The sequence below is a fragment of the Salvelinus fontinalis genome, chromosome 20 (genome assembly GCF_029448725.1).
Source record: "Salvelinus fontinalis isolate EN_2023a chromosome 20, ASM2944872v1, whole genome shotgun sequence".
NCBI lineage: Eukaryota > Metazoa > Chordata > Actinopteri > Salmoniformes > Salmonidae > Salvelinus > Salvelinus fontinalis.
In genome coordinates, this window is record NC_074684.1 from 1474442 (window position 1) to 1495705 (window position 21264).

Consider the following 21264-nt stretch of genomic DNA (forward strand, 5'->3'; position numbering starts at 1 on the left):
GAACAGTTGATGTTGAGATGAGTCTGTTACTTGAACTCTGTGAAGCATTTATTTGGTAACTCTAATGAACTTACAGTATCCTCTGCAGCAGACGTAACTCTGGGTCTTCCATTCCTGTGGCGTTCCTAATGAGAGCCGGTTTCATCATAGCGCTTGATGGTTTTTGCGACTACACTTGAAGAAACTATCAAAGTTCTTGAAATTGTCTGTATTGACTGACCTTCATGTCTTAATGTAAGGATGGACTGTCATTTCTCTTTGCTTATTTGAGCTGTTCTTGCCATAATATGGACTTGGTCATTTACCGAATAGGGCTATCTTCTGTATACCCCCCACCTTGTCACAACACAACTAATTGGATCAAATGCATTAAGAAGGAAATAAATTCCACAAATTAACTTTTACCAAGGCACAACTGTTAATTGAAATGCATTCCAGGTGACTACCTTATGAAGCTGGTTGAGAGAATGCCAAGAGTGTTCATCAAGGCAACAGATGGCTATTTGAAGAATCTCAAATATAAAATATATTTTGATTTGTTTAACACTTTTTTGGTCTACATGATTCCATGTGTTATTTCATAGTTTGATGTCTTTGTTATTATTCTACAATAAAGAAAAACTCTTGAATGAGTAGGTGTTCTAAAACTTTTGACCGGTAGTGTACATGCTAAAATCACCACGGGCCATTACTGTATACGCCCCAAATAGTCTATACGTCAAATGCTTTTGGGAACGGGCAGAAAAAGTTAATGTCAATTTGTTTTAACAAATGTGGTGTCTACTGACAATTGAGATGTACAAACTATGGAATAAGGGGAAGACAAGGTGATAAGAGGCAATCCGTCATTTTGATTAAGACATTAATGAGCGAGCCAGGACGGACGTAGTCAATATAAAACTTTTTTTTTACCTTTATTTAACTAGGCAAGTCAATTAAGAACAAATCCTTATTTTCAATGATGGCCTAGGAACAGTGGGTTAACTGCCTTGTTCAGTGGCAGAACGCCAGATTTTTTCCTTGTCAGCTCAGGGATTCGATCTTGCAACAGAATTCAGAACATTGACCGTTCTTACAGTGTTCTCCCTGTACACCAAGTCAGAACCGTAGGATAAACAAAGGGGGCATATAAGCAGACAATGAAAGCACTTACAATATTAGATGATTACATTTCTCAAAAACAGGTTATAGGCTACATCTGCACCACCGAGTCAGAACAGTAGGTGAAATTAAGAGGTGAAAATATACCAAATTATTAGAGTGAGGCACGGGCTACTAACAGTTTACTACACAACATACACTTACTATTACTTTCTTAGCTACAGTACACATATCTCCCTGGCATATTACATAATTTATGCAGCAGCAGGTAAGACATTTTTTTGACTCACCTTGTGATGTGCTCACTTGAACAGAAAGGTGGGGCGGAGGTCCTTCGTGGGCAAATTTTGTCATCAAAGAAAGAGAAAGTTGGATGACCGTTCAAAATGTATTTTCCCATTCTGAGCTCGTTTATTCCCTACTTTCCAGTTGCAATGCTTGCAGTTAGCCACTGTCATCGATTCCTTCCAAACCACTCATTGTTTAATTTGCGATTTCCAACTTGTTGTGTAATGTTTATGTCCAATGGCCGATGAGCACCGATACGTTTTATCTGTAATTTCTCTTCATAAGACAAGGATTCAAAATAATTTGCCGGTAGAGTGTCGACTTGATTCATGATGATGACTCCTAGTTATTAAGATTTTGAAAGTAAGATGTTGACATGATCAGTCCAATCAAAGCTACTGTATATATAACGTGATTTGACATCATTTTATCTGTGGCCAATGACCTTGAGTCTTCTTGGAAGGGCACTTCTAATGTAACTCTATGGCTGCAGCCAAAGGGCTAGAATTTTTTATGTCCAGCCTTAGTAAGACTTAGACTTGGCGGTGACGTATTGTCCCTATGAGTGACAGAACACTGACCCAATCACGGCGCAACCCTCCTATTTTCTGCTGGCTTGCCCCACCACCACAGACAGCACTGAGCTAGGCTGTAACAGCTGCATTTTGGAGCTGCCTTACTCAAGAAAACAAAAAAGAAACCATGTTTGCATGCGGCTTTATTAACTCAATGATATATACACTACTGTTCAAAAGTTTGGTGTCACTTAGAAATGTCCTTGTTTTTTAAAGAAAGCACATTTTTTTGTCCATTAAAATAACATCAAATTGATCCGAAATACAGTGTAGACATTGTTAATGTTGTAAATTACTATTGTAGCTGAAAACGGCAGATTTTTTATGGAATATCTACATAGGCGTATAGAGGCCCATTATCAGCAACCATCACTCCTGTGTTCCAATGGCACATTGTGTTAGCTAATCCAAGTGTATAATTTTAAAAGGCTAATTGATCATTATAAAAACCTTTTGCAATTATGTTAGCACAGCTGAAAACTTTCGTGCTGATTAAAGAAGTAATACAACTGGTCTTCATTAGACTAGTTGAGTATTTGGAGCCTTGGTTTCTCAAATGATTGCCTTGCCTGGTTTACCAACTACTTCTCTGATAGAGTTCAGTGTGTCAAATCGGAGGGCCTGTTGTCCGGACCTCTGGCACTCTATGGGGGTGCCACAGGGTTCAATCCTCGGGCCGACTCTCTTCTCTGTATACATCAATGATGTTGCTCTTGCTGCTGGTGATTCTCTGATACACCTCTACGCAGACGACACCATTCTGCATACTTCTGGCCCCTCTTTGGACACTGTGTTAACTAACCTCCAGACGAGCTTCAATGCAATACAACTCTCCTTCCGTGGCCTCCAACTGCTCTTACACGCAAGTAAAACTAAATGCATGCTCTTCAACCGATCGCTGCCCGCATCTGCCCGCCCGTCCAGCATCACTACTCTGGACAGTTCTGACTTAGAATATGTGGACAACTACAAATACCTAGGTGTCTGGTTAGACTGTAAACTCTCCTTCCAGACTCACATTAAAAATCTCCAATCCAAAATTAAATCTAGAATCGGCTTCCTATATCGCAACAAAGCATCCTTCACTCATGCTGCCAAACATACCCTTGTAAAACTGACCATCCTAAAGATACTTGACTTCGGTGATGTCATCTATAAAATAGCCTCCAACACTCTACTCAACAAACTGGATGCAGTCTATCACAGTGCAATCCGTTTTGTCACCAAAGCCCCATACACTACCCACCATTGCGACCTGTACGCTCTCGTTGGTTGGCCCTCGCTTCATACTCGTCGCCAAACCCACTGGCTACAGGTTATCTACAAGTCTCTGCTAGGTAAAGCCCTGCCTTATCTCAGCTCACTGGTCACCATAGCAGCACCCACACGTAGCACGCGCTCCAGCAGGTATATCTCACTGGTCACCCCCAAAGCCAATTCCTCCTTTGGTCGTCTTTCCTTCCAGTTCTCTGCTGCCAATGACTGGAACGAACTGCAAAGATCTCTGAAGCTGGAAACACTTATCTCCCTCGCTAGCTTTAAGCACCAGCTGTCAGAGCAGCTCACAGATTACTGCACCTGTACAAAGCCCATCTATAATTTAGCCCAAACAACTACCTCTTCCCCTACTGTATTTATTTATTTATTTTGCTCCTTTGCACCCCATTATTTCTATTTCTACTTTGCACATTCCTCCACTGAAAATCTACCATTCCAGTGTTTTACTTGCTATATTGTATTGATCTCGCCACCATGGGGCCTTTTTTGCCTTTACCTCCCTTATCTTACCTCACTTGCTCACATTGTATATAGACTTATTTTTCTACTGTATTATTGACTGTATGTTTTGTTTATTCCATGTGTAACTCTGTGTTGTGTCGAATTGCTATGCTTTATCTTGGCCAGGTCGCAGTTGCAAATGAGAACTTGTTCTCAACTAGCCTACCTGGTTAAATAAAGGTAAAATTGTCACGAGAATTATGTTCTCAATGTTCATAAACCCAATTCAATTAACTACTCAGTCTGAAACCCAGGATTTGTAAGAAACTGGTTGAAATTAATCAGACCGAGGGCCAGCTAACGATATTTACGAGAGCGCTGGTTAGTTGTACAAAACCATTCATTTTATACTAGCTCCTTACGCACATACTCTTGCACACAAACACAATTCATACGCACATACATTTGCACACAAACAGTAGGTATCCTACGCACACACTGTCCTGCTACCCAGCCGACAAAGATTAGGGGCCGTGACAATCACTCCCTGTCCTTTCCCAAATCTCTCAGTGGCTCCTAGCCAAGGTCGGCACCGAATCTTGCTAAGACACTTTAGAGACATATTGTACAGTTTATATTGTTTTACCCTAATTCTGACTAAAACTACACACCTCATTAATTATACTTTTACTGACTAAACCTAAACAAACCCATCAGATAATAAATGGATGATTCTAATCAATTTCATACAGTTATAAGGTTTCAGAGTGGGAATTATTTCATCATTATCTTTCAACATTTAAATTACTTTAACAATCCACCCTTAATGACTAAATAATACACACTAATACATCAACCACTATATGGAAACATAAATGGTATCCAAGAACATTTCAAACCAATACATGATTGTACATTCGATATCCATCCATGACTGTTATAGGCCTGCATCCAATCATAACGCTTCCTGTTAGTATTTTTTATTTTTTATAAATAAATAAAATCAGCATTTGTGGGTTTGATTACAGACTCAAAATGGCCAAAAACAAAGATCTTTCTTCTGAAACTCGTCAGTCTATCCTTGTTCTGAGAAATTAAGGGAATTCCATGCGAGAAATTGCCACGAAACTGAAGATCTTGTACAACGCTGTGTACTACTCCCTTCACAGAACAGCGCAAACTGTTTCTAACCAGAATAGAAAGAGGAGTGGGAGGCACCGGTGCACAACTGAGCAAGAGGACAAGTACATTAGAGTGTCCAGTTTGAGAAACAGACGCCTCACAAGTCCTCAACTGGCAGCTTCATTAAATAGTACCCGCAAAACACTAGTCTCAACGTCAACTGTGAAGAGGCGACTCCGGGATGCTGGCCTTCTAGGCAGAGTTCCTCTGTCCAGTGTCTGTGTTCTTTTGCCCACCTTAATCTTTTCTTATTATTGGCCAGTCTGAGATATGGCTTTTTCTTTGCAACTCTGCCTAGAAGGCCAGTATCCCGGAGTCGCCTCTTCACTGGAGTCGCCTCTTCACTGTTGACGTTGAAACTGGTGTTTTGCGGGTACTATTTAATGAAGCTGCCAATTGAGGACTTGTGAGGCATCTGTTTCTAGCTAACACAACGTGCCATTGGAACACAGGAGTGATGGTTGCTGATAATGGGCCTCTGTACGCTTATGTTGATATTCCATCAAAAATCAGCTGTTTCCAGCTACAATAGTCATTTACAACATTAATATTGTCTACACTGTATTTCTGATCAATTTGATGGATTTTAATGGACAAGAAATGTGCTTTTCTTTCAAAAACCAGGACATTTCTAAGTGACCCCAAACTTTTGAACGGTAGTGTATCATTTTTTTTTACATTGTTTGCAAACTGATATGTGACTTGTATTAATGTCAAAATTACATGCAGAACAGGCAAGGTTCTATTTTATTTTTTTATTTTTTTAAAATTTATTTTTTGAATGACATGTCGCCACTGGTTATGGCCCTAAAGTTTAGGCTTAAGCACAAATGCCATATAGCCTAAAATAATGAAAGAAAATCCTCAATGTAGCCTATACATGTAAATTGCACAATAATTATACATTGATGGCTGTTTTAAGGTAGGCTGTTGTTTTCTCTTTATTCAGCCCGCCGCCACCCACCCGTCCATCATCCACAGAATATTTAATGACCCTAAACCCGATTTGTCATAGGCCTACTGCTAACTTTGTAAAAGGGGAGACTGAACTTTTTGTGCTTTATGAAAATATTATTTGAGTTACATTAATAATATTTTGCATACAAACTACAATTACACACCGAAATGAGTATGCAGTTTATGTAGTATTCTAGTATCATGGCCGTAACTGCATATAAGGACACCGAGATCCGAACCTCAGTAAATTAGAAAAATTTAAATAAATAAAGACTATAACAAAATACACACTGAGTGTACCAAACATTAGGAACACCTTCCTAATATAGAGTGGCCCTCAGAACAGCCTCAATTCGTCAAGAAATGGACTCTACAAGGTGTCGAAAGTGTTCCACAGGGATGCATGTCCAATGTTTCCCACAGTTGTGTCAAGTTGGCTGGATGTCCTTTTGGTGGTGGACCATTCTTGATATAGGCGGGAAACTGTTTGGCGTGAAAAACCCAGCAGCGTTGCAATTCTTTACACAAACCAGGGCACTTGGCACCTATTGCCATACCCTGTTCAAAGGAGCTTACATTGTTTGTCTTGCCCATTAACCCTCTGAATGGCACACATACACAATCCGTCTCAATTGTCTCAAGGCTTAAAAATGATTCTTTAAACTGTCTTCTCCCCGTCATCTACATTGATTTGAAGTGGATTTAACAAGTGACATCAATAAGGATTGTAGCTTTCACCTGGATTCACCTGGTCAGTCTATGCCATGGTAATAGCATATGTTCGTAATGTTTTGTATAGTCAGTGTTTATGTTTTGTACATAACAAAGAAAATCTATTATGGGTAAACATCTAAATATTGCTTCCGGTGTTGATTAAAGCTCAGAATGAGTGGAATCATGAACAGTGGTTTGTTCGTTATGTTCACCTGAGTCCTTCTGATTTTCCTGCTGGATTTTCTATTTTAGCATCACATTCACGACTCTCAAATGGCTACCATCTCCATCTCGCAGCCTGAGACATGAAACAAACTCGCAGAAGGCTCAAGGAGGCAACTACACTGTAAAAGTAAAAGGTTCCTGTAGGATCCTTTAGTATAATATAAGGTAAAAAAAACAAAAACGTAAGGTTAATAAAATAACCTATACACTGTCATCTGTTTGTTTTTGAACCTTGTAGACTTAAGGGGTGCTTTGAAGAAGCCTTTTCAAAAGAGGGGTTCATTTTGGAACCACCAGTGCGCTCATGAGTAAAGGGTGTATAATTTAAATTGAGAACGTTGGTCCAAAGACAACTGGAAGCGGGAAGCGCGCGGATGGTTGGAGAGACGCGACAGATAAGAGATGACTTGCAACAGATCGATGTGAAAGGTGAGTGAACCTTAGCTATTTGCTAACTAAGATAATAATTAATCAAACTACTATCAAATAACCAAAAAACAATGCATAATGTAATTTACTCTTCGTTTTTCATCAGCTAGCCAAGCTACATACCATGTAATGTTAGCTGGTAATTGTTGTATAAGTGTTGGTACGTTTTCGCTAATGTTAGCTAGCTAGTTAAACTTACTGTAACGTTAGCTAACTTTAGCTAGCTAGATTAAATATTGAGACATTTCAGTCCTCATTTAAACCCATGATACACTCTTTCACCATCACCTTCCATCTTACTCCCTTTAGCCCCTCCCTTTAGTACCTGGTTTATCCTGTCCAGGTCCAGTTAAGTGGTGGAGAGTTTGGGAGCTGTTAGTTCTGATCGAGAAATGTATCAACCTCATTTCTCAACCTCCACACACACGCGCGCGCGACCAAATGTAGGTTGTTACACTTGACAAAAAGAAAAATACATAAAACTGATCAGATTAATTAGATACATTTTATATTGAATACTCATGTTGTGTTTGTGTCTAATTGATGTCTTTCAGGTTGGTGTATTGGGGAGGCCTGTTCTGTCCTCTGTATTTCAGACCATATCAAGACAATGTTTAAAACTCACTATGGATCTACAAACACGTTAGCCTCTATAAATAATTTGGATGTATTTGCAGTCTGATTATAGTGTGTTCTGTGTTATGTGTGTTTTTTCCAATACTAACTGAATGGTGAATTAATGTATTTACAGTGTGATTATTGTTTGTTCTGGATGGTGAATGTTTGGTGTCATTTGGTATTATTTTTGTATGTGAGAAGAGAAGTTGTTTCTTAGGGGAGGGTAAATGTTAATTTTTCATTCTGTATATTTGAGCAAAATTCAACTCCAGTTTAAGAACTGGGATTAGCTACAAATCTCATTGTGGGGTATGCCACATGTTATAAAGATAGTTAAAGCTCCTAAACTGAATTACGTCATCAGCATGTTTCCACTGTCCATACCTGCCTACACCTTTAATACCATAGGCAAAATAATTACTCAGTTTATTTGGACTATTAAAAGGGAAAGGATTAACCTAGCTAGATAACAGGTGAAGATTTAGAAGAGAGGATTAAAGCTCCCTAACATGTAATTAGAGTTGAAGTTGGGAGGTTTACATTCACCTCAGCCAATTACATTTAAACTCAGTTTTTCACAATTCCTGACATTTAATCGTAGCAAAAACTCCTTGTGTTAGGTCAGTTAGGATCACCACTTTATTTTAAGAATATGAAATGTCAGAATAATTGTAGAGAGAATGATTTATTTCAGCTTTTATTTCTTATATCACATTCCCAGTGGGTCAGAAGTTTACGTATACTCAATTAGTATTTGGTAGCATTGTCTTTAAATTGTTTAACTTGGGTCAAACGTTTTGGTTAGCATTCCACAAGCTTCCCACAATAAGTTGGGTGAATTTTGGCCCATTCCTTCTGACAGAGCTGGTGTAACTGAATCAGGTTTGTAGGCCTCCTTGTAACTGAGTTAGTTCTGGTTCAGTTGTGGTTCTGCCCACAAATGTTCTATAGGATTGAGATCATGGCTTTGTGATGGCCACTCCAATACCTTGACTTTGTTGTCCTTAAGCCATATTGCCACAACTTTGAAAGTATGCTTGGGGTCATTGTCCATTTGGAAGACTCATTTGCGACCAAGCTTTAACTTCCTGACTTATGGCTTGAGATGTTGCTTCCATATATCCACATAATTTCCCTTCCTCATGATGCCATCTATTTTGTGAAGTGCACCAGTCCCTCCTGCAGCAAAGCACCCCACAACATGATGCTGCCACCCCCGTGCTTCACGGTTGGGATGGTGTTCTTCGGCTTGCAAGCGTCCCTATTTCTCCTCCAAACATAACAATGGTCGTCATGGCCAAACAGTTCTATTTTTGTTTCATCAGACCAGAGGACATTTCTCCAAAAAGTACTTCTTCCTTGCTGAGTGGCCTTTCAGGTTATGTCGATATAGTACTTGTTTTATTGTGGATATAGATACTTTTGTACCTGTTTCCTCCAGCATCTTTACAAGGTCCTTTGCTGTTGTTCTGGGATTGATTTGCACTTTTTGCACCAAAGTACGTTCATCTCTAGGAGACAGAACACGTCTCCTTCCTGAGCGGTATGACGGCTGCGTGGTCCCATGGTGTTTATACTTGCGTACTATTGTTTGTACAGGTGAACGTGGTACCTTCAGGTGTTTGGAAATTGCTCCCAAGGATGAACCAGACTTGTGGAGGTCTACTATTTTTTTTCTGAGGTCTTGGCTGATTTCTTTTGATTTTCCCATGATGTCAATCAAAGAGGCACTGAGTTTGAAGGTAGGTCTTGAAATACATCCACAGGTACACCTCCAATTGACACAAATTATGTCAATTAGCCTATCAGAAGCTTCTAAAGCCATGACATAATTTTCTGGAATATTCCAAGCTGTTTAAAAGCACAGTCAACTTAGTTTATGTAAACTTCTGACCCACTGGAATTGTGACATAAGTGAAATAATCTGTCTGTAAACAATTGTTGGAAAAATGACTTGTGTCATGCACAAAGTATGTCCTAACCGACTTGCCAAAACTATAGTTTGTTAACAAGAATTTTGTGGAGAGGTTGAAAAACAAGTTTTAATGACTCCAACCTAAGTTTATGTGAACTTCCGACTTCAACTGTATTTCAAGAAGCCTTCATATCTGCCCAACTATGCTTGTTTTATTTCATTTTGGTTGACATGGAAGAAGAACTTAATGCCCCATTAAGAGCATCATATTATCTGAGTCAACACTTAAATGTGGGACTGCAAAATCCCATGGCATCAGATAAATAAGAGAGAGACATCTTCACCTTTCCTGACGAGCTCTTCTTCGTTATGGAACAACCAGAAATACAAATTAGGAGGACAGGTGGTTGTCTGGAAAGAGTGGTATAGGTATTGCTTTATCCTCTCTAATACATTTAACTTTTGCTTTTGGTGTTAACTGGAATTTGAGTGTGGCTGTGAAAGACTGGTCCCTTGAAGATGTCTGCTGGCTGAGTACCAATGATCTCCATAATTCCATCCCATCATTCCAAGGTTCACAATCTGTATGAAGAACTCTTTTCAAATGTCTACTTTGCAACAAACATACTTTCTCTGTGTCCAGACTACTCACACATATTGGCCAGCATGAACCATTTTTTCAAATTTCCTGTGGACTTAATGGGTGTGGGGAAACAAATAGATGTTTCAGCGCCTATTTGTCACACATCTGCCGAAACTACAGAGAGCTTTTAAGCTCAAACTTAGATGAGAATTGCCCTCATGATAAATTTGAGACTGGGACTGATCCCATTTAAAGATGGTGTATGCGATGTAGAGAATCTACCAACGGCTGAACATGTTCAAGTCACAGAGGTCGACACTGAAGAGCTAAATGAAGGTCTGAAAAAAAAAAGTATTTTAATTGTGAAAATCAGTGAAGAACACTGCATCCCAGCTACGGTAGAGAATAGCATTGTTGACGACCTCAGAACCATTTTTTATGCATTTATGACACACTACAGTGATGCCCTCAGGTTTCACCTTACAAATAAGAAAATACATGTGGATGAAGATGAAGATCTCAGGGACTTGCTTAATAACTTCTTATGGCTGGGGGCAGTATTGAGTAGCTTGGATGAATAAGGTGCCCAGAGTAAACTGCCTGCTACTCAGGCCCAGAAGCTAAGATATGCATATTATTCATATATTTGGATAGAAAACACTCTGAAGTTTCTAAAACTGTTTGAATGATGTCTGTGAGTAAAACAGAACTCATATGGCAGGCAAAAACCTGAGAAAAAATCCAAAAAGGAAGTGGGAAATCTGAGGTTTGTAGGTTTGCCTATACAGTGTCTATGGGGTCATATTGCACTTCCTAAGGCTTCCACTGGATGTCAACAGTCTTTAGAACCTTGTTTCAGGTTTCTACTGTGAAGGATGAGGGAATGAGAGCTGTTGTAAAATACTTGTATGTTTGAGGAATTGTAATTATGAGATTTCTGTTGTTTTAATTTGGCGCCCTGCACTTTCACTGGCTGTTGTCAAGTTGATCCCGTTAACGGGATCTCAGCCGATCCCAGCCATAAGAAATTAACAATAAGATCTGAGTGGATGCTGGAGCATTACTGTGTGAAATAATTGGGCATGGTCAGGCCAATTGAAGTGCCCCTGAGCAACAAAGAAGGTTATAATAGAAAGTAATTTCAATACATCCCATTTGTCAGCATACTGCAAAAATTGCAAGTAATGAAGAGGTCGGGGCCACTTTGAGTCAAGACCAAAATGATGAAATTCTGGAAGACTTTACTGACAATGAATTGTTCCAATCAAATCCCAACCTAACAAACCAGAGCCTCCATCTGCAGTTCTATGTAGATTCATTTGAATTTGTCAATCCACTGGGTTTGTAATAGTGCATGTGTAGCTGGTGTATGGGAGTCAGGTGCAGGACAGCAGATATGAGTAATAAATGTAATTTACTCAAAATATTCACAAATACAACACAATAAACCGAGCACACAATAACGGACTGTATTACAATCAAAAAATCACTCACAAACAACCATGGGGGAACAGAGGGTTAAATAATGAACAAGTAATTGGGGGATGAAACCAGGTGTGTAAGACAAAGACAAAACAAATGGAAAATGAAAAGTGGATTGGCGATAGCTAGAATGCCGGTGACGTTGACCGCCAAACGCCGCCCGAACAAGGAGAGGGACCGACTTCGGCGGAAGTCGTGACAGGGTTCTAAAAAAGGCAAGCACAAATTGACCACAGTGTACTTCAGATTAGGACATCTTGACCACAAGGATACTTGCTCGTGTTGCACAACTACAGGAAATGCAGAAAGGGGAAAAAATAAGCCCAGATGACACCAAAAATGAAGACCTGACCAAAATAGCCAATGTAACTGCTTATAAAATAATGTCCCATATTCAGTGGGTCAAAGTTGAACCAGGTCATAGTCGAACCAAAGTCGATCCGCTGATCCCGGATCAGTTTTTAACTTCTTCTGGCTGCAAGCCCGAGGCCGGCCACAATATGACAACAGCCACTTCAAGTGCAGGGCGCGAAATTTAAGATATATTTTTTAGAAATATTTAACTTTCACGCATTAACAAGTCCAATACAGCAAATGAAAGGTACACATCTTGTGAATCCAGCCAACATGTCCGATTTTAAAATGTTTTACAGCGAAAACAGCACATATATTTATGTTAGCTCACCACCAAATACAAAAAAGGACAGCCATTTTTCACAGCACAAGTAGCATGCACAAAGCCAACCTAACTAACCAAGAACCAACCAAACTAACCAACAAACAACTTCATCAGATGACAGTCTTATAACATGTTATTCAATAAATCTATGTTTTGTTCGAAAAATGTGCATATTTCAGGTATAAATCATAGTTTACATTGCAGCTACAATCAGAAATTGCACCGAAAGCAGCCAGAATAATTACAGACACCAACGTCAAATACCTAAATACTCATCATAAAACATTTCTGAAAAATACATAGTGTACAGCAAATGAAAGACAGGCATCTTGTGATTCCAGCCAATATTTCCGATTTCTTAAGTGTTTTACAGCGAAAACACAATATAGCGTTATATTAGCTTACCACAATAGCCACAAACACAAGCCATTTCCCAGTAGCAAAAGTTAACGATCGTAACAAACCAGCAAAAGATACAAGCCAGCAAAAGATATATATATAGCTATTCATAAACATAACTAAAAAATACATGTTGTATAGAAAATGATAGATACACTAGTTCTTAATGCAATTGCCGTGTTAGAATAAAAAATAAAAAAATCATTACGACATCCAGCTTAGGTATAGCGAGAGAGTACCCAAAAGCTGGGTGCAAACGACTAGCACAACATGTTCGACAGATATATGAAATAGCATCATAAAATGGGTCCTACTTTTGCTGATCTTTCATCAGAATGTTGTACAAGGAGTCCTTTGTCGGGAACAATCGTTGTTTGAATTTAGAACGGCCTTTTTCCCTCTCGATTTAGCAAGCACACTTGCCAAGTGTCGCGAATCTCCCCATGTCAACAAACGGAAGAGAACGGAACACGGCAAAACTCCCGGAAAAAATTCAATAATCTGATTAAACTATATTGAAAAAACATACTTTACGATGATATTGTCACATGTATCAAATAAAATCAAAGCCGGAGATATTAGTCGTCCATAACGGCAGCTTATCAGAAGGCAAATCCAGGTCCCTGCTCGCGCTCTCCAGAAAACAGGAAACTGGTGACACGTCATGCCAAGAGCTATAATTCGACACCAGATCAAGTTACACACTCCATTTCTTCTCTCACTCCTTGACGACATCTTACTTACTTACTTACTTATTTTACATTTAGCAGACGCTCTTATCCAGAGCGACTTACAAGTACATACATTCATACCTTTTTGTACTGACATCTAGTGGAAGACGTATGAAGTGCATCTAAACAAATAAATATCAAGGACTTTAATAGACAGCCCCTAGAAAAGAGCATCGATTTCAGATTTTCCACTTCCTGTCAGGAAGTTTGCTGCAAAAGGAGTTCTGTTTTACTCACAGATATAATTCAAACGGTTTTAGAAACTAGAGAGTGTTTTCTATCCAATAGTAATAATAATATGCATATTGTACGAGCAAGAATTGAGTACGAGGCCGTTTGAAATGGGCACCTTTTATCCGGCCACTCAATACTGCCCCTGCAGCCCAAACAGGTTAATATCATAAATAGATTGTATGGACAGGTGGGGACCTGATCCTTGATCAGCACTCTGAGATGCTTTGTGAATTCAGAACATTTAGCCTTTTTCTATAGACTTTGATTGTGTTTGATGCTCTATGTATCCATATTTGACAATATTTATATTTGATTTTCAGATTGAGGCTGGTGAGGATTCCTTTAGTCAGAAGTTACATGTTGAAAAGATGCAGGTGGAGTACCAAAAAATGAGACCGAACATAAGTTCCCTACAAGGCAAAATGAAAAGGACTGAAAGAGAGAGAGAACTTTTTATGAAACAACAAGGCACCAAGGACATCTTAAAACAGTACGCAGCACTACCTTTGTCAGCCATTGTAAGTAGACAAAAAGTCTGGTAGAAAGAAATTGTAAAAAGCACAACTAATGTAACATAGCCAAGTACTGTCATCTGAATCCATGATATGTTGATGATGCATTATAAACAAATTGAATTTCAGATTTTCTCAGAGATGAGGATCAAATTTGGTATGGATGTGGACAGAAACATTCTGTCCGGATTTGGCACAATGGTCGATAAAATCATTGCAGAAACGGAGAGGAGGGGTATGGCTGAGGAGTTGCTGAATCTTGACAAGATGGCACCACAGATAGAACAATGAGACATACTGTATATTTCACAGGATGTGTCATGCCTGCTCCCGCTCCCCCTCTCTGGTGCTCGAGCGTGTCAGGCGGCCCATCATTACGCACACCTGTCACCATCGTTACGCACATCAGTGCTTCATGGGACTCACCTGGACTCTTTTACTTTATTGATTGCCTCCCCTATATCTGTCACTTCCCAGTGTCTGCAGTAATGTCATTTTTGTTCCCCTGAAGATCACTGCAGCCATTTTGCCCCTTCCCTACCTCTTCAAAGAAGATCCAAGTGGGCTGTATGTCACAGACGGTATGTATTTCCCAGCATAAAAATAAATAAATGCAAAGTTAGTAGTACTGTGTAAGGTGTACTATGCTCAGTTGTTAACCTACTGTTTCAAATATGACTTGAGTAACCTTCATTTTACTTCTTTTTTTATTTTTATTTATTTTTTTATACATTTTTACCCCCTTTTCTCCCCAATTTTCGTGGTATCCAATTGCTAGTGATTACTATCTTGTCTCATCGCTACAACTCCCGTACGGGCTCGGGGGAGACGAAGGTAGAAAGCCATGCGTCCTCCGAAACACAACCCAACCAAGCCGCACTGCTCCTTAACACAGCGCACCTCCAACCCGGAAGCCAGCCGCACCAATGTGTCGGAGGAAACACTGTGCACCCGGCTCCCTTGGTTAGCTCGCACTGCGCCCGGCCCGCCACAGGAGTCGCTGGTGCGCGATGAGACAAGGATATCCCTACCAGCCAAACCCTCCCTAACCCGGACGACGCTAGGCCAATTGTGCGTCGCCCCACGGACCTCCCGGTCGCGGCCGGCTGCAACAGAGCCTGGGCGCGAACCCAGAGTCTCTGGTGGCGCACACTTCTTAAAGTGTGTAAAGTTCCCATCACCTAGCATAAGAATAGAGGGGAATCCCTTTGCGGATGAGAGCCACATCCAACTCTTCCTGGATGGAGAGGAGCTACTCACTGAAGAGCCGGAGGATATCTCCATGGGATTGGGAGTGGCATTGGGGGTCCATTTCCTTTTTAATATTGAGTATGCAGCATCATGAAAGGCACTAAGCTATTTGTTCAGAAATGTGTTCTGGGAATTGATGAGGGGGGTAAATTACCAACTAATGTTGTACAAATGGCAAAGGTATTGCTTTAGAAAGTGATAAGGGTGACCAGATATTTCTGTGATGTCTGCAAGTGAGATTTCTGTTACTTTTAAAGTCAATACAATTATTTTGTGACTTTACAAGTTTGCCACTCAATGTTATTTGTATTAGGTTCCTACAGGAACCTTAACAGGGAAAATGTTCCTGGAAGCACCTTTAGGGGTTCCGCCAGTGTTGCAATCTGAGGAACCCCTAAAGGTGCCTCCAGGAACCTTTTCTTTTTACCTTCATCTGCCATCCCAGTCCACAATGCCCAAGCTAAACCAAAGCCTACTTGAAGGTAACAGCGCTCATTGTTGCCCCTAGTGGCCGGTTTCCATGTCATCTGACCTCAGACATGGATGGATGGACGTTGAATACTGACTTGTATCATGGGTGACCTGCCTGGGGGTATAACATTAAAATGGTATAGCTGAAAGGCTGTGTTTGTAGATTGACTGAGGTGAATGAACCTCCAGCAACCAAGTTGATAATGGCTAGGGTAATTTCTGCTTGTTTTTTCTGTTCTCAAATGCATTTTAAAGTTTTTGAATTGTATAGAAAGGCAGTAAATGAGCTTCATCCCAATCAATTTAGCGATTGGGAATTTCAAATGTGTAGCTTCAAATTAGTGAGAAGAGAAAAAATGTACTATAAAATGTCAAATTGTGTGTCTGTGTGTGTGTGTTAAAGAGAGAGTCACGTTCTGACCATAGTTATTTTGTGTTTTCTTTGTTTTAGTGTTGGTCAGGACGTGAGCTGAGTGGGCATTCTATGTTGTGTGTCTAGTTTTCCTGTTTCTATGTTTGGCCTGATATGGTTTTCAATCAGAGGCAGGTGTTAGTCATTGTCTCTGATTGGGAACCATATTTAGGTAGGCTGTTTTGTGTTGGGGTTTTGTGGGTGGTTGTCTTCTGTCTTTGTGTCTATGCACCAGATAGGACTGTTTCGGTTTTGCCACATTTTGTATTTTGTAGTGTTCACGGTTTTGTCGTTATTAAACATGATGAACACTAACTACGCTGCGTCTTGGTCCGATCCCTGCTACACCTTCAGACGAAGAGGAGGAAATCTGCCGTTACAGAGAGAGAAGAAAGGTTGTTGAGGAAGCCATTTAATGAATGACTGATTGTGTGAAGATGTGTGATTGTTGGAGAGGAGCGCGGCGAGATACTGTATGTGCACATCCTGATCTCTCGTCACTCACCTCATTATTTACCGCCGCGCCTTTTGACACCATGCAATTTTCAAATGTGTCCATGGCATGGAGCAAATATTCATGGAGTCAAGGTAAATGATCTGGGATAAAATTCTGATTGGGATTATTGTCTAAAACCCTCAAATCAAGACATTGCAGTCAATGGTCTTTAATGCGAAATTAGTGGCTCTAGTTAGTGGCTCTAATCATCAGAGCCTAATGAAAATAAGGGGGAGAGAATGCATGGCATTAGGCGCCTATTCTAACGCCTGCTCAGAAGTCTGGCAATAAATATGCAGTTTTTATATGGATTCTGGCCGTACGGTGCACCACCGTCTGCTTATTTGAAATCGATGTTCCTCTGTCTAGAGTTAAATGAATTGATGTTCATCCCTTTTGTGATTTTGAAAGGAAAGAGACTTGAATAGCATGTAATGTGAAGTAGATAATAATCTCACAAAAAAATATCTTCATCAATATTTGCAAAGGCTCTGCAACGCCTGGGTGCTGCACTGCAATGATAATAATAAAGTAGGCCTAATGTTAAACATTTATAAGCCATTTATTATAAACCCATTGTGCATCAAAAGTGAAATATTTTTACATCTTTTTCTGAGCAAGATGTCTTTTTTTTACTGTCATAATCAGGAAAGGACCCAAACTAAAATTGGAATAAAATTGGAATGTTATTAGCCTACACTGTCCGTAAATTCCACGGTGAACGGAAAAGAAGGATTGGACTGAAGGGGTTCATTAGCATGTGATAGATACCGAAACCGGATCCACTAGGACAAAAATCACTAACTAGGCACTAATGAGAGTGTATCCCATCACCTGGAGGGCTCTTCAAGAAGGTGATGAGGCACTAGACTCCACCGGAGAACCGCCTTGTGATTCCAAGTTCGATTTATATGATTAGTAGGCCAAATGAAACAGAGTTTCATCTTATTCTCAAACTGATAAAAAAATTACAGTGGGGAGAACAAGTATTTGATACACTGCCGATTTTGCAGGTTTTCCTACTTACAAAGCATGTAGAGGTCTGTAATTTTGTATCATAGGTACACTTCAACTGTGAGAGACGGAATCTAAAACAAAAATCCAGAAAATCACATTGTATGATTTTTAAGTAATTAATTAGCATTTTATTGCATGACATAAGTATTTGATACATCAGAAAAGCAGAACTTATTTGGTACAGAAACCTTTGTTTGCAATTACAGAAATCATACGTTTCCTGTAGTTCTTGACCAGGTTTGCACACACTGCAGAAGGGATTTTGGCCCACTCCTCCATTACAGACTTTCTCCAGATCCTTCAGGTTTCGGGGCTGTCGCTGGGCAATACGGACTTTCAGCTCCCTCCAAAGATTTTCTATTGGGTTCAGGTCTGGAGACTGGCTAGGCCACTCCAGGACCTTGAGATGTTTCTTACGGAGCCACTCCTTAGTTGCACTGTCTGTGTGTTTTCGGGTCGTTGTCATGCTGGAAGACCCAGCCACGACCCATCTTCAATGCTCTTACTGAGGGAAGGAGGTTGTTGGCCAAGATCTCGCGATACATGGCCCCATCCATTCTCCCCTCAATACGGTGCAGTCGTCCTGTCCCCTTTGCAGAAAAGCCTCCCCAAAGAATGATGTTTCCACCTCCATGCTTCACGGTTGGGATGGTGTTCTTGGGGTTGTACTCATCCTTCTTCTTTAACCAAACACGGCGAGTGGAGTTTAGACCAAAAAGCTATATTTTTGTCTCATCAGACCACATGACCTTCTCCCATTCCTCCTCTGGATCATCCAGATGGTCATTGGCAAACTTCAGACGGGCCTGGACATGCGCTGGCTTGAGCAGGGGGACCTTGCGTGTGCTGCAGGATTTTAATCCATGACGGCGTAGTGTGTTACTAATGGTTTTCTTTGAGACTGTGGTACCAGCTCTCTTCAGGTCATTGACCAGGTCCTGCCGTGTAGTTCTGGGCTGATCCCTCACCTTCCTCATGATCATTGATACCCCACGAGGTGAGATCTTGCATGGAGCCCCAGACCGAGGTTGATTGACCGTCATCTTGAACTTCTTCCATTTTCTAATAACTGCGCCAACAGTTGTTGCCTTCTCACCAAGCTGCTTGTCTATTGTCCTGTAGCCCATCCCAGCCTTGTGCAGATCTACAATTCTATCCCTGATGTCCTTACACAGCTCGCTGGTCTTGGCCATTGTGGAGAGGTTGGAGTCTGTTTGATTGAGTGTGTGGACAGGTGTCTTTTATACAGGTAACGAGTTCAAACAGGTGCAGTTAATACAGGTAATGAGTGGAGAACAGGAGGGCTTCTTAAAGAAAAACTAACAGGTCTGTGAGAGCCGGAATTCTTACTGGTTGGTAGGTGATCAAATACTTATGTCATGCAATAAAATGCAAATGAATTACTTAAAAATCATACAATGTGATTTTCAGGATTTTTGTTTTAGATTCCGTCTCTTACAGTTGAAGTGTACCTATGATAAAAATGACAGACCTCTACATGCTTTCTTAGTAGGAAAACCTGCAGAATCGGTAGTGTATCAAATACTTGTTCTCCCCACTGTATATATAACCTTTTGTAAATGACAAAAATATTACATCAATGTACCTCAAAATCAGTTGAGACCGATGACATTTTTTTTGTTTTTCAAGGGAAAGTGTTGAAAAATGTGTTTCTGTGAGAATTACAGGAAGGCCTTTAACCCCAAGCTACCATATTAGTGATAATAATTACTTATTTAAGAGTTATAAATAAATAGCTAGACCTACATGACAATAAGATAGTTATTTTAAAAGCGCTTAGGCTAAGCAACATTGATCTGATGAAAAGTTTATGGAAAATGAATAAACATTTAGCCTAAGATTTTTTTGTAAACCAATATAATTTGTTGCAAGGAAATCTAGGAAAGTGGATGCAATAATGAATTTAAACCGTTTTAGCAGTAAACTTGGACTAGGTGAGAATATAGGGTTATGTAGAAGTTATTCTTCTTCCGTCGGGCTGTCCCTAATCCGCCAAACCCTCATTCTTTCATTGAAGAAATGTGCCTTTTTTCTTGTTTTTTGCTCTCTATACAACATAAAGTCAGTGTGCATCGAATGCGCAGGAGGTTGGTGGCACCTTAATTGGGAAGGATGGGCTCGTGGTAATGACTGGAGCGCCATAAGTGGAATGTTATCAAATACATGGTTTTCTGTGTGTGGTACCATTCCATTTGCGCCATTACAGACATGTTTATGAGCCATCCTCCCCTCAGCAGCCTGCACTGATTAATGACTATGTCAGGATGTGAGAGGGATTTTGCAAATGTGAGGGCCCCTTTCATCGAAATATTGTCAACTTCATCGTGTGAGTTTACCAACCCAGCGCGACCCCATGGGATATGAATATACAGTATATAGTAGGCCTATATATTTAATAATTTATACCATATATTAATGTAGAATATGCATATGTTTCCCTGGGCGTCTGAATCGAATCACAAACTAGCCTGATTTACACTACATCGCTGGGAAAAGTAAGGAGTTGATATAGATTTCGTTTTCATTTTTTACACTTGGTTATTGTTGCTTTTCCCTTCCCCCGGGATTCCCTTAGCAGCGATTAGCCCTGACTTCGCCCACTGGCGGCCAAAGTGGCCCGAAACCCGGGATGACAATCAATTGCCATTCACTGACTATTTCCAAAATTAGAATAGATTGTGCCAACCCGATTAAAAGTTGGTATGGTTATCTGAGTTGGTGCATAATAGTTTCATTTTAGCCCAAAGAATGCTAGACACGATCAATTTGATAAAGGGATGTAGCCCAGGGCCGCCCTGCTAATGCACACACGTACACACACGACCTGCCCCTAATACAACCACCTAGCTGCATCACAACCATTGATCACTATTGCAGTACTACTTTAAAAAGGCTGCAGAACACTGCACATTGTTATAAAACTTCTACAGAACACACACTGAATTTGTCATGATTGAACTACCTCACATCACATGAAGCCTAGAGTGAAAAAGAGATTCGAAAATATCCACAATACTCACTGAGACACAGCACTGTCTAACTGCTGCTCAGGGTCAGCTGGCTGGCTTTAAGTCATGGGAGTACACCTTCTAAAAAACAATGGTTGAACACCTCTCCAAAAATAGAACGTAACCTGTAAGAGAGCAGCACAAGCCATCATGAGTCATGATTGTACTACATCACAGCAACTGAAGCCTAAAGTAAAAAAGCGATGCTTTAATATTCACATTAGTCACTGAAACATAGAACTGTC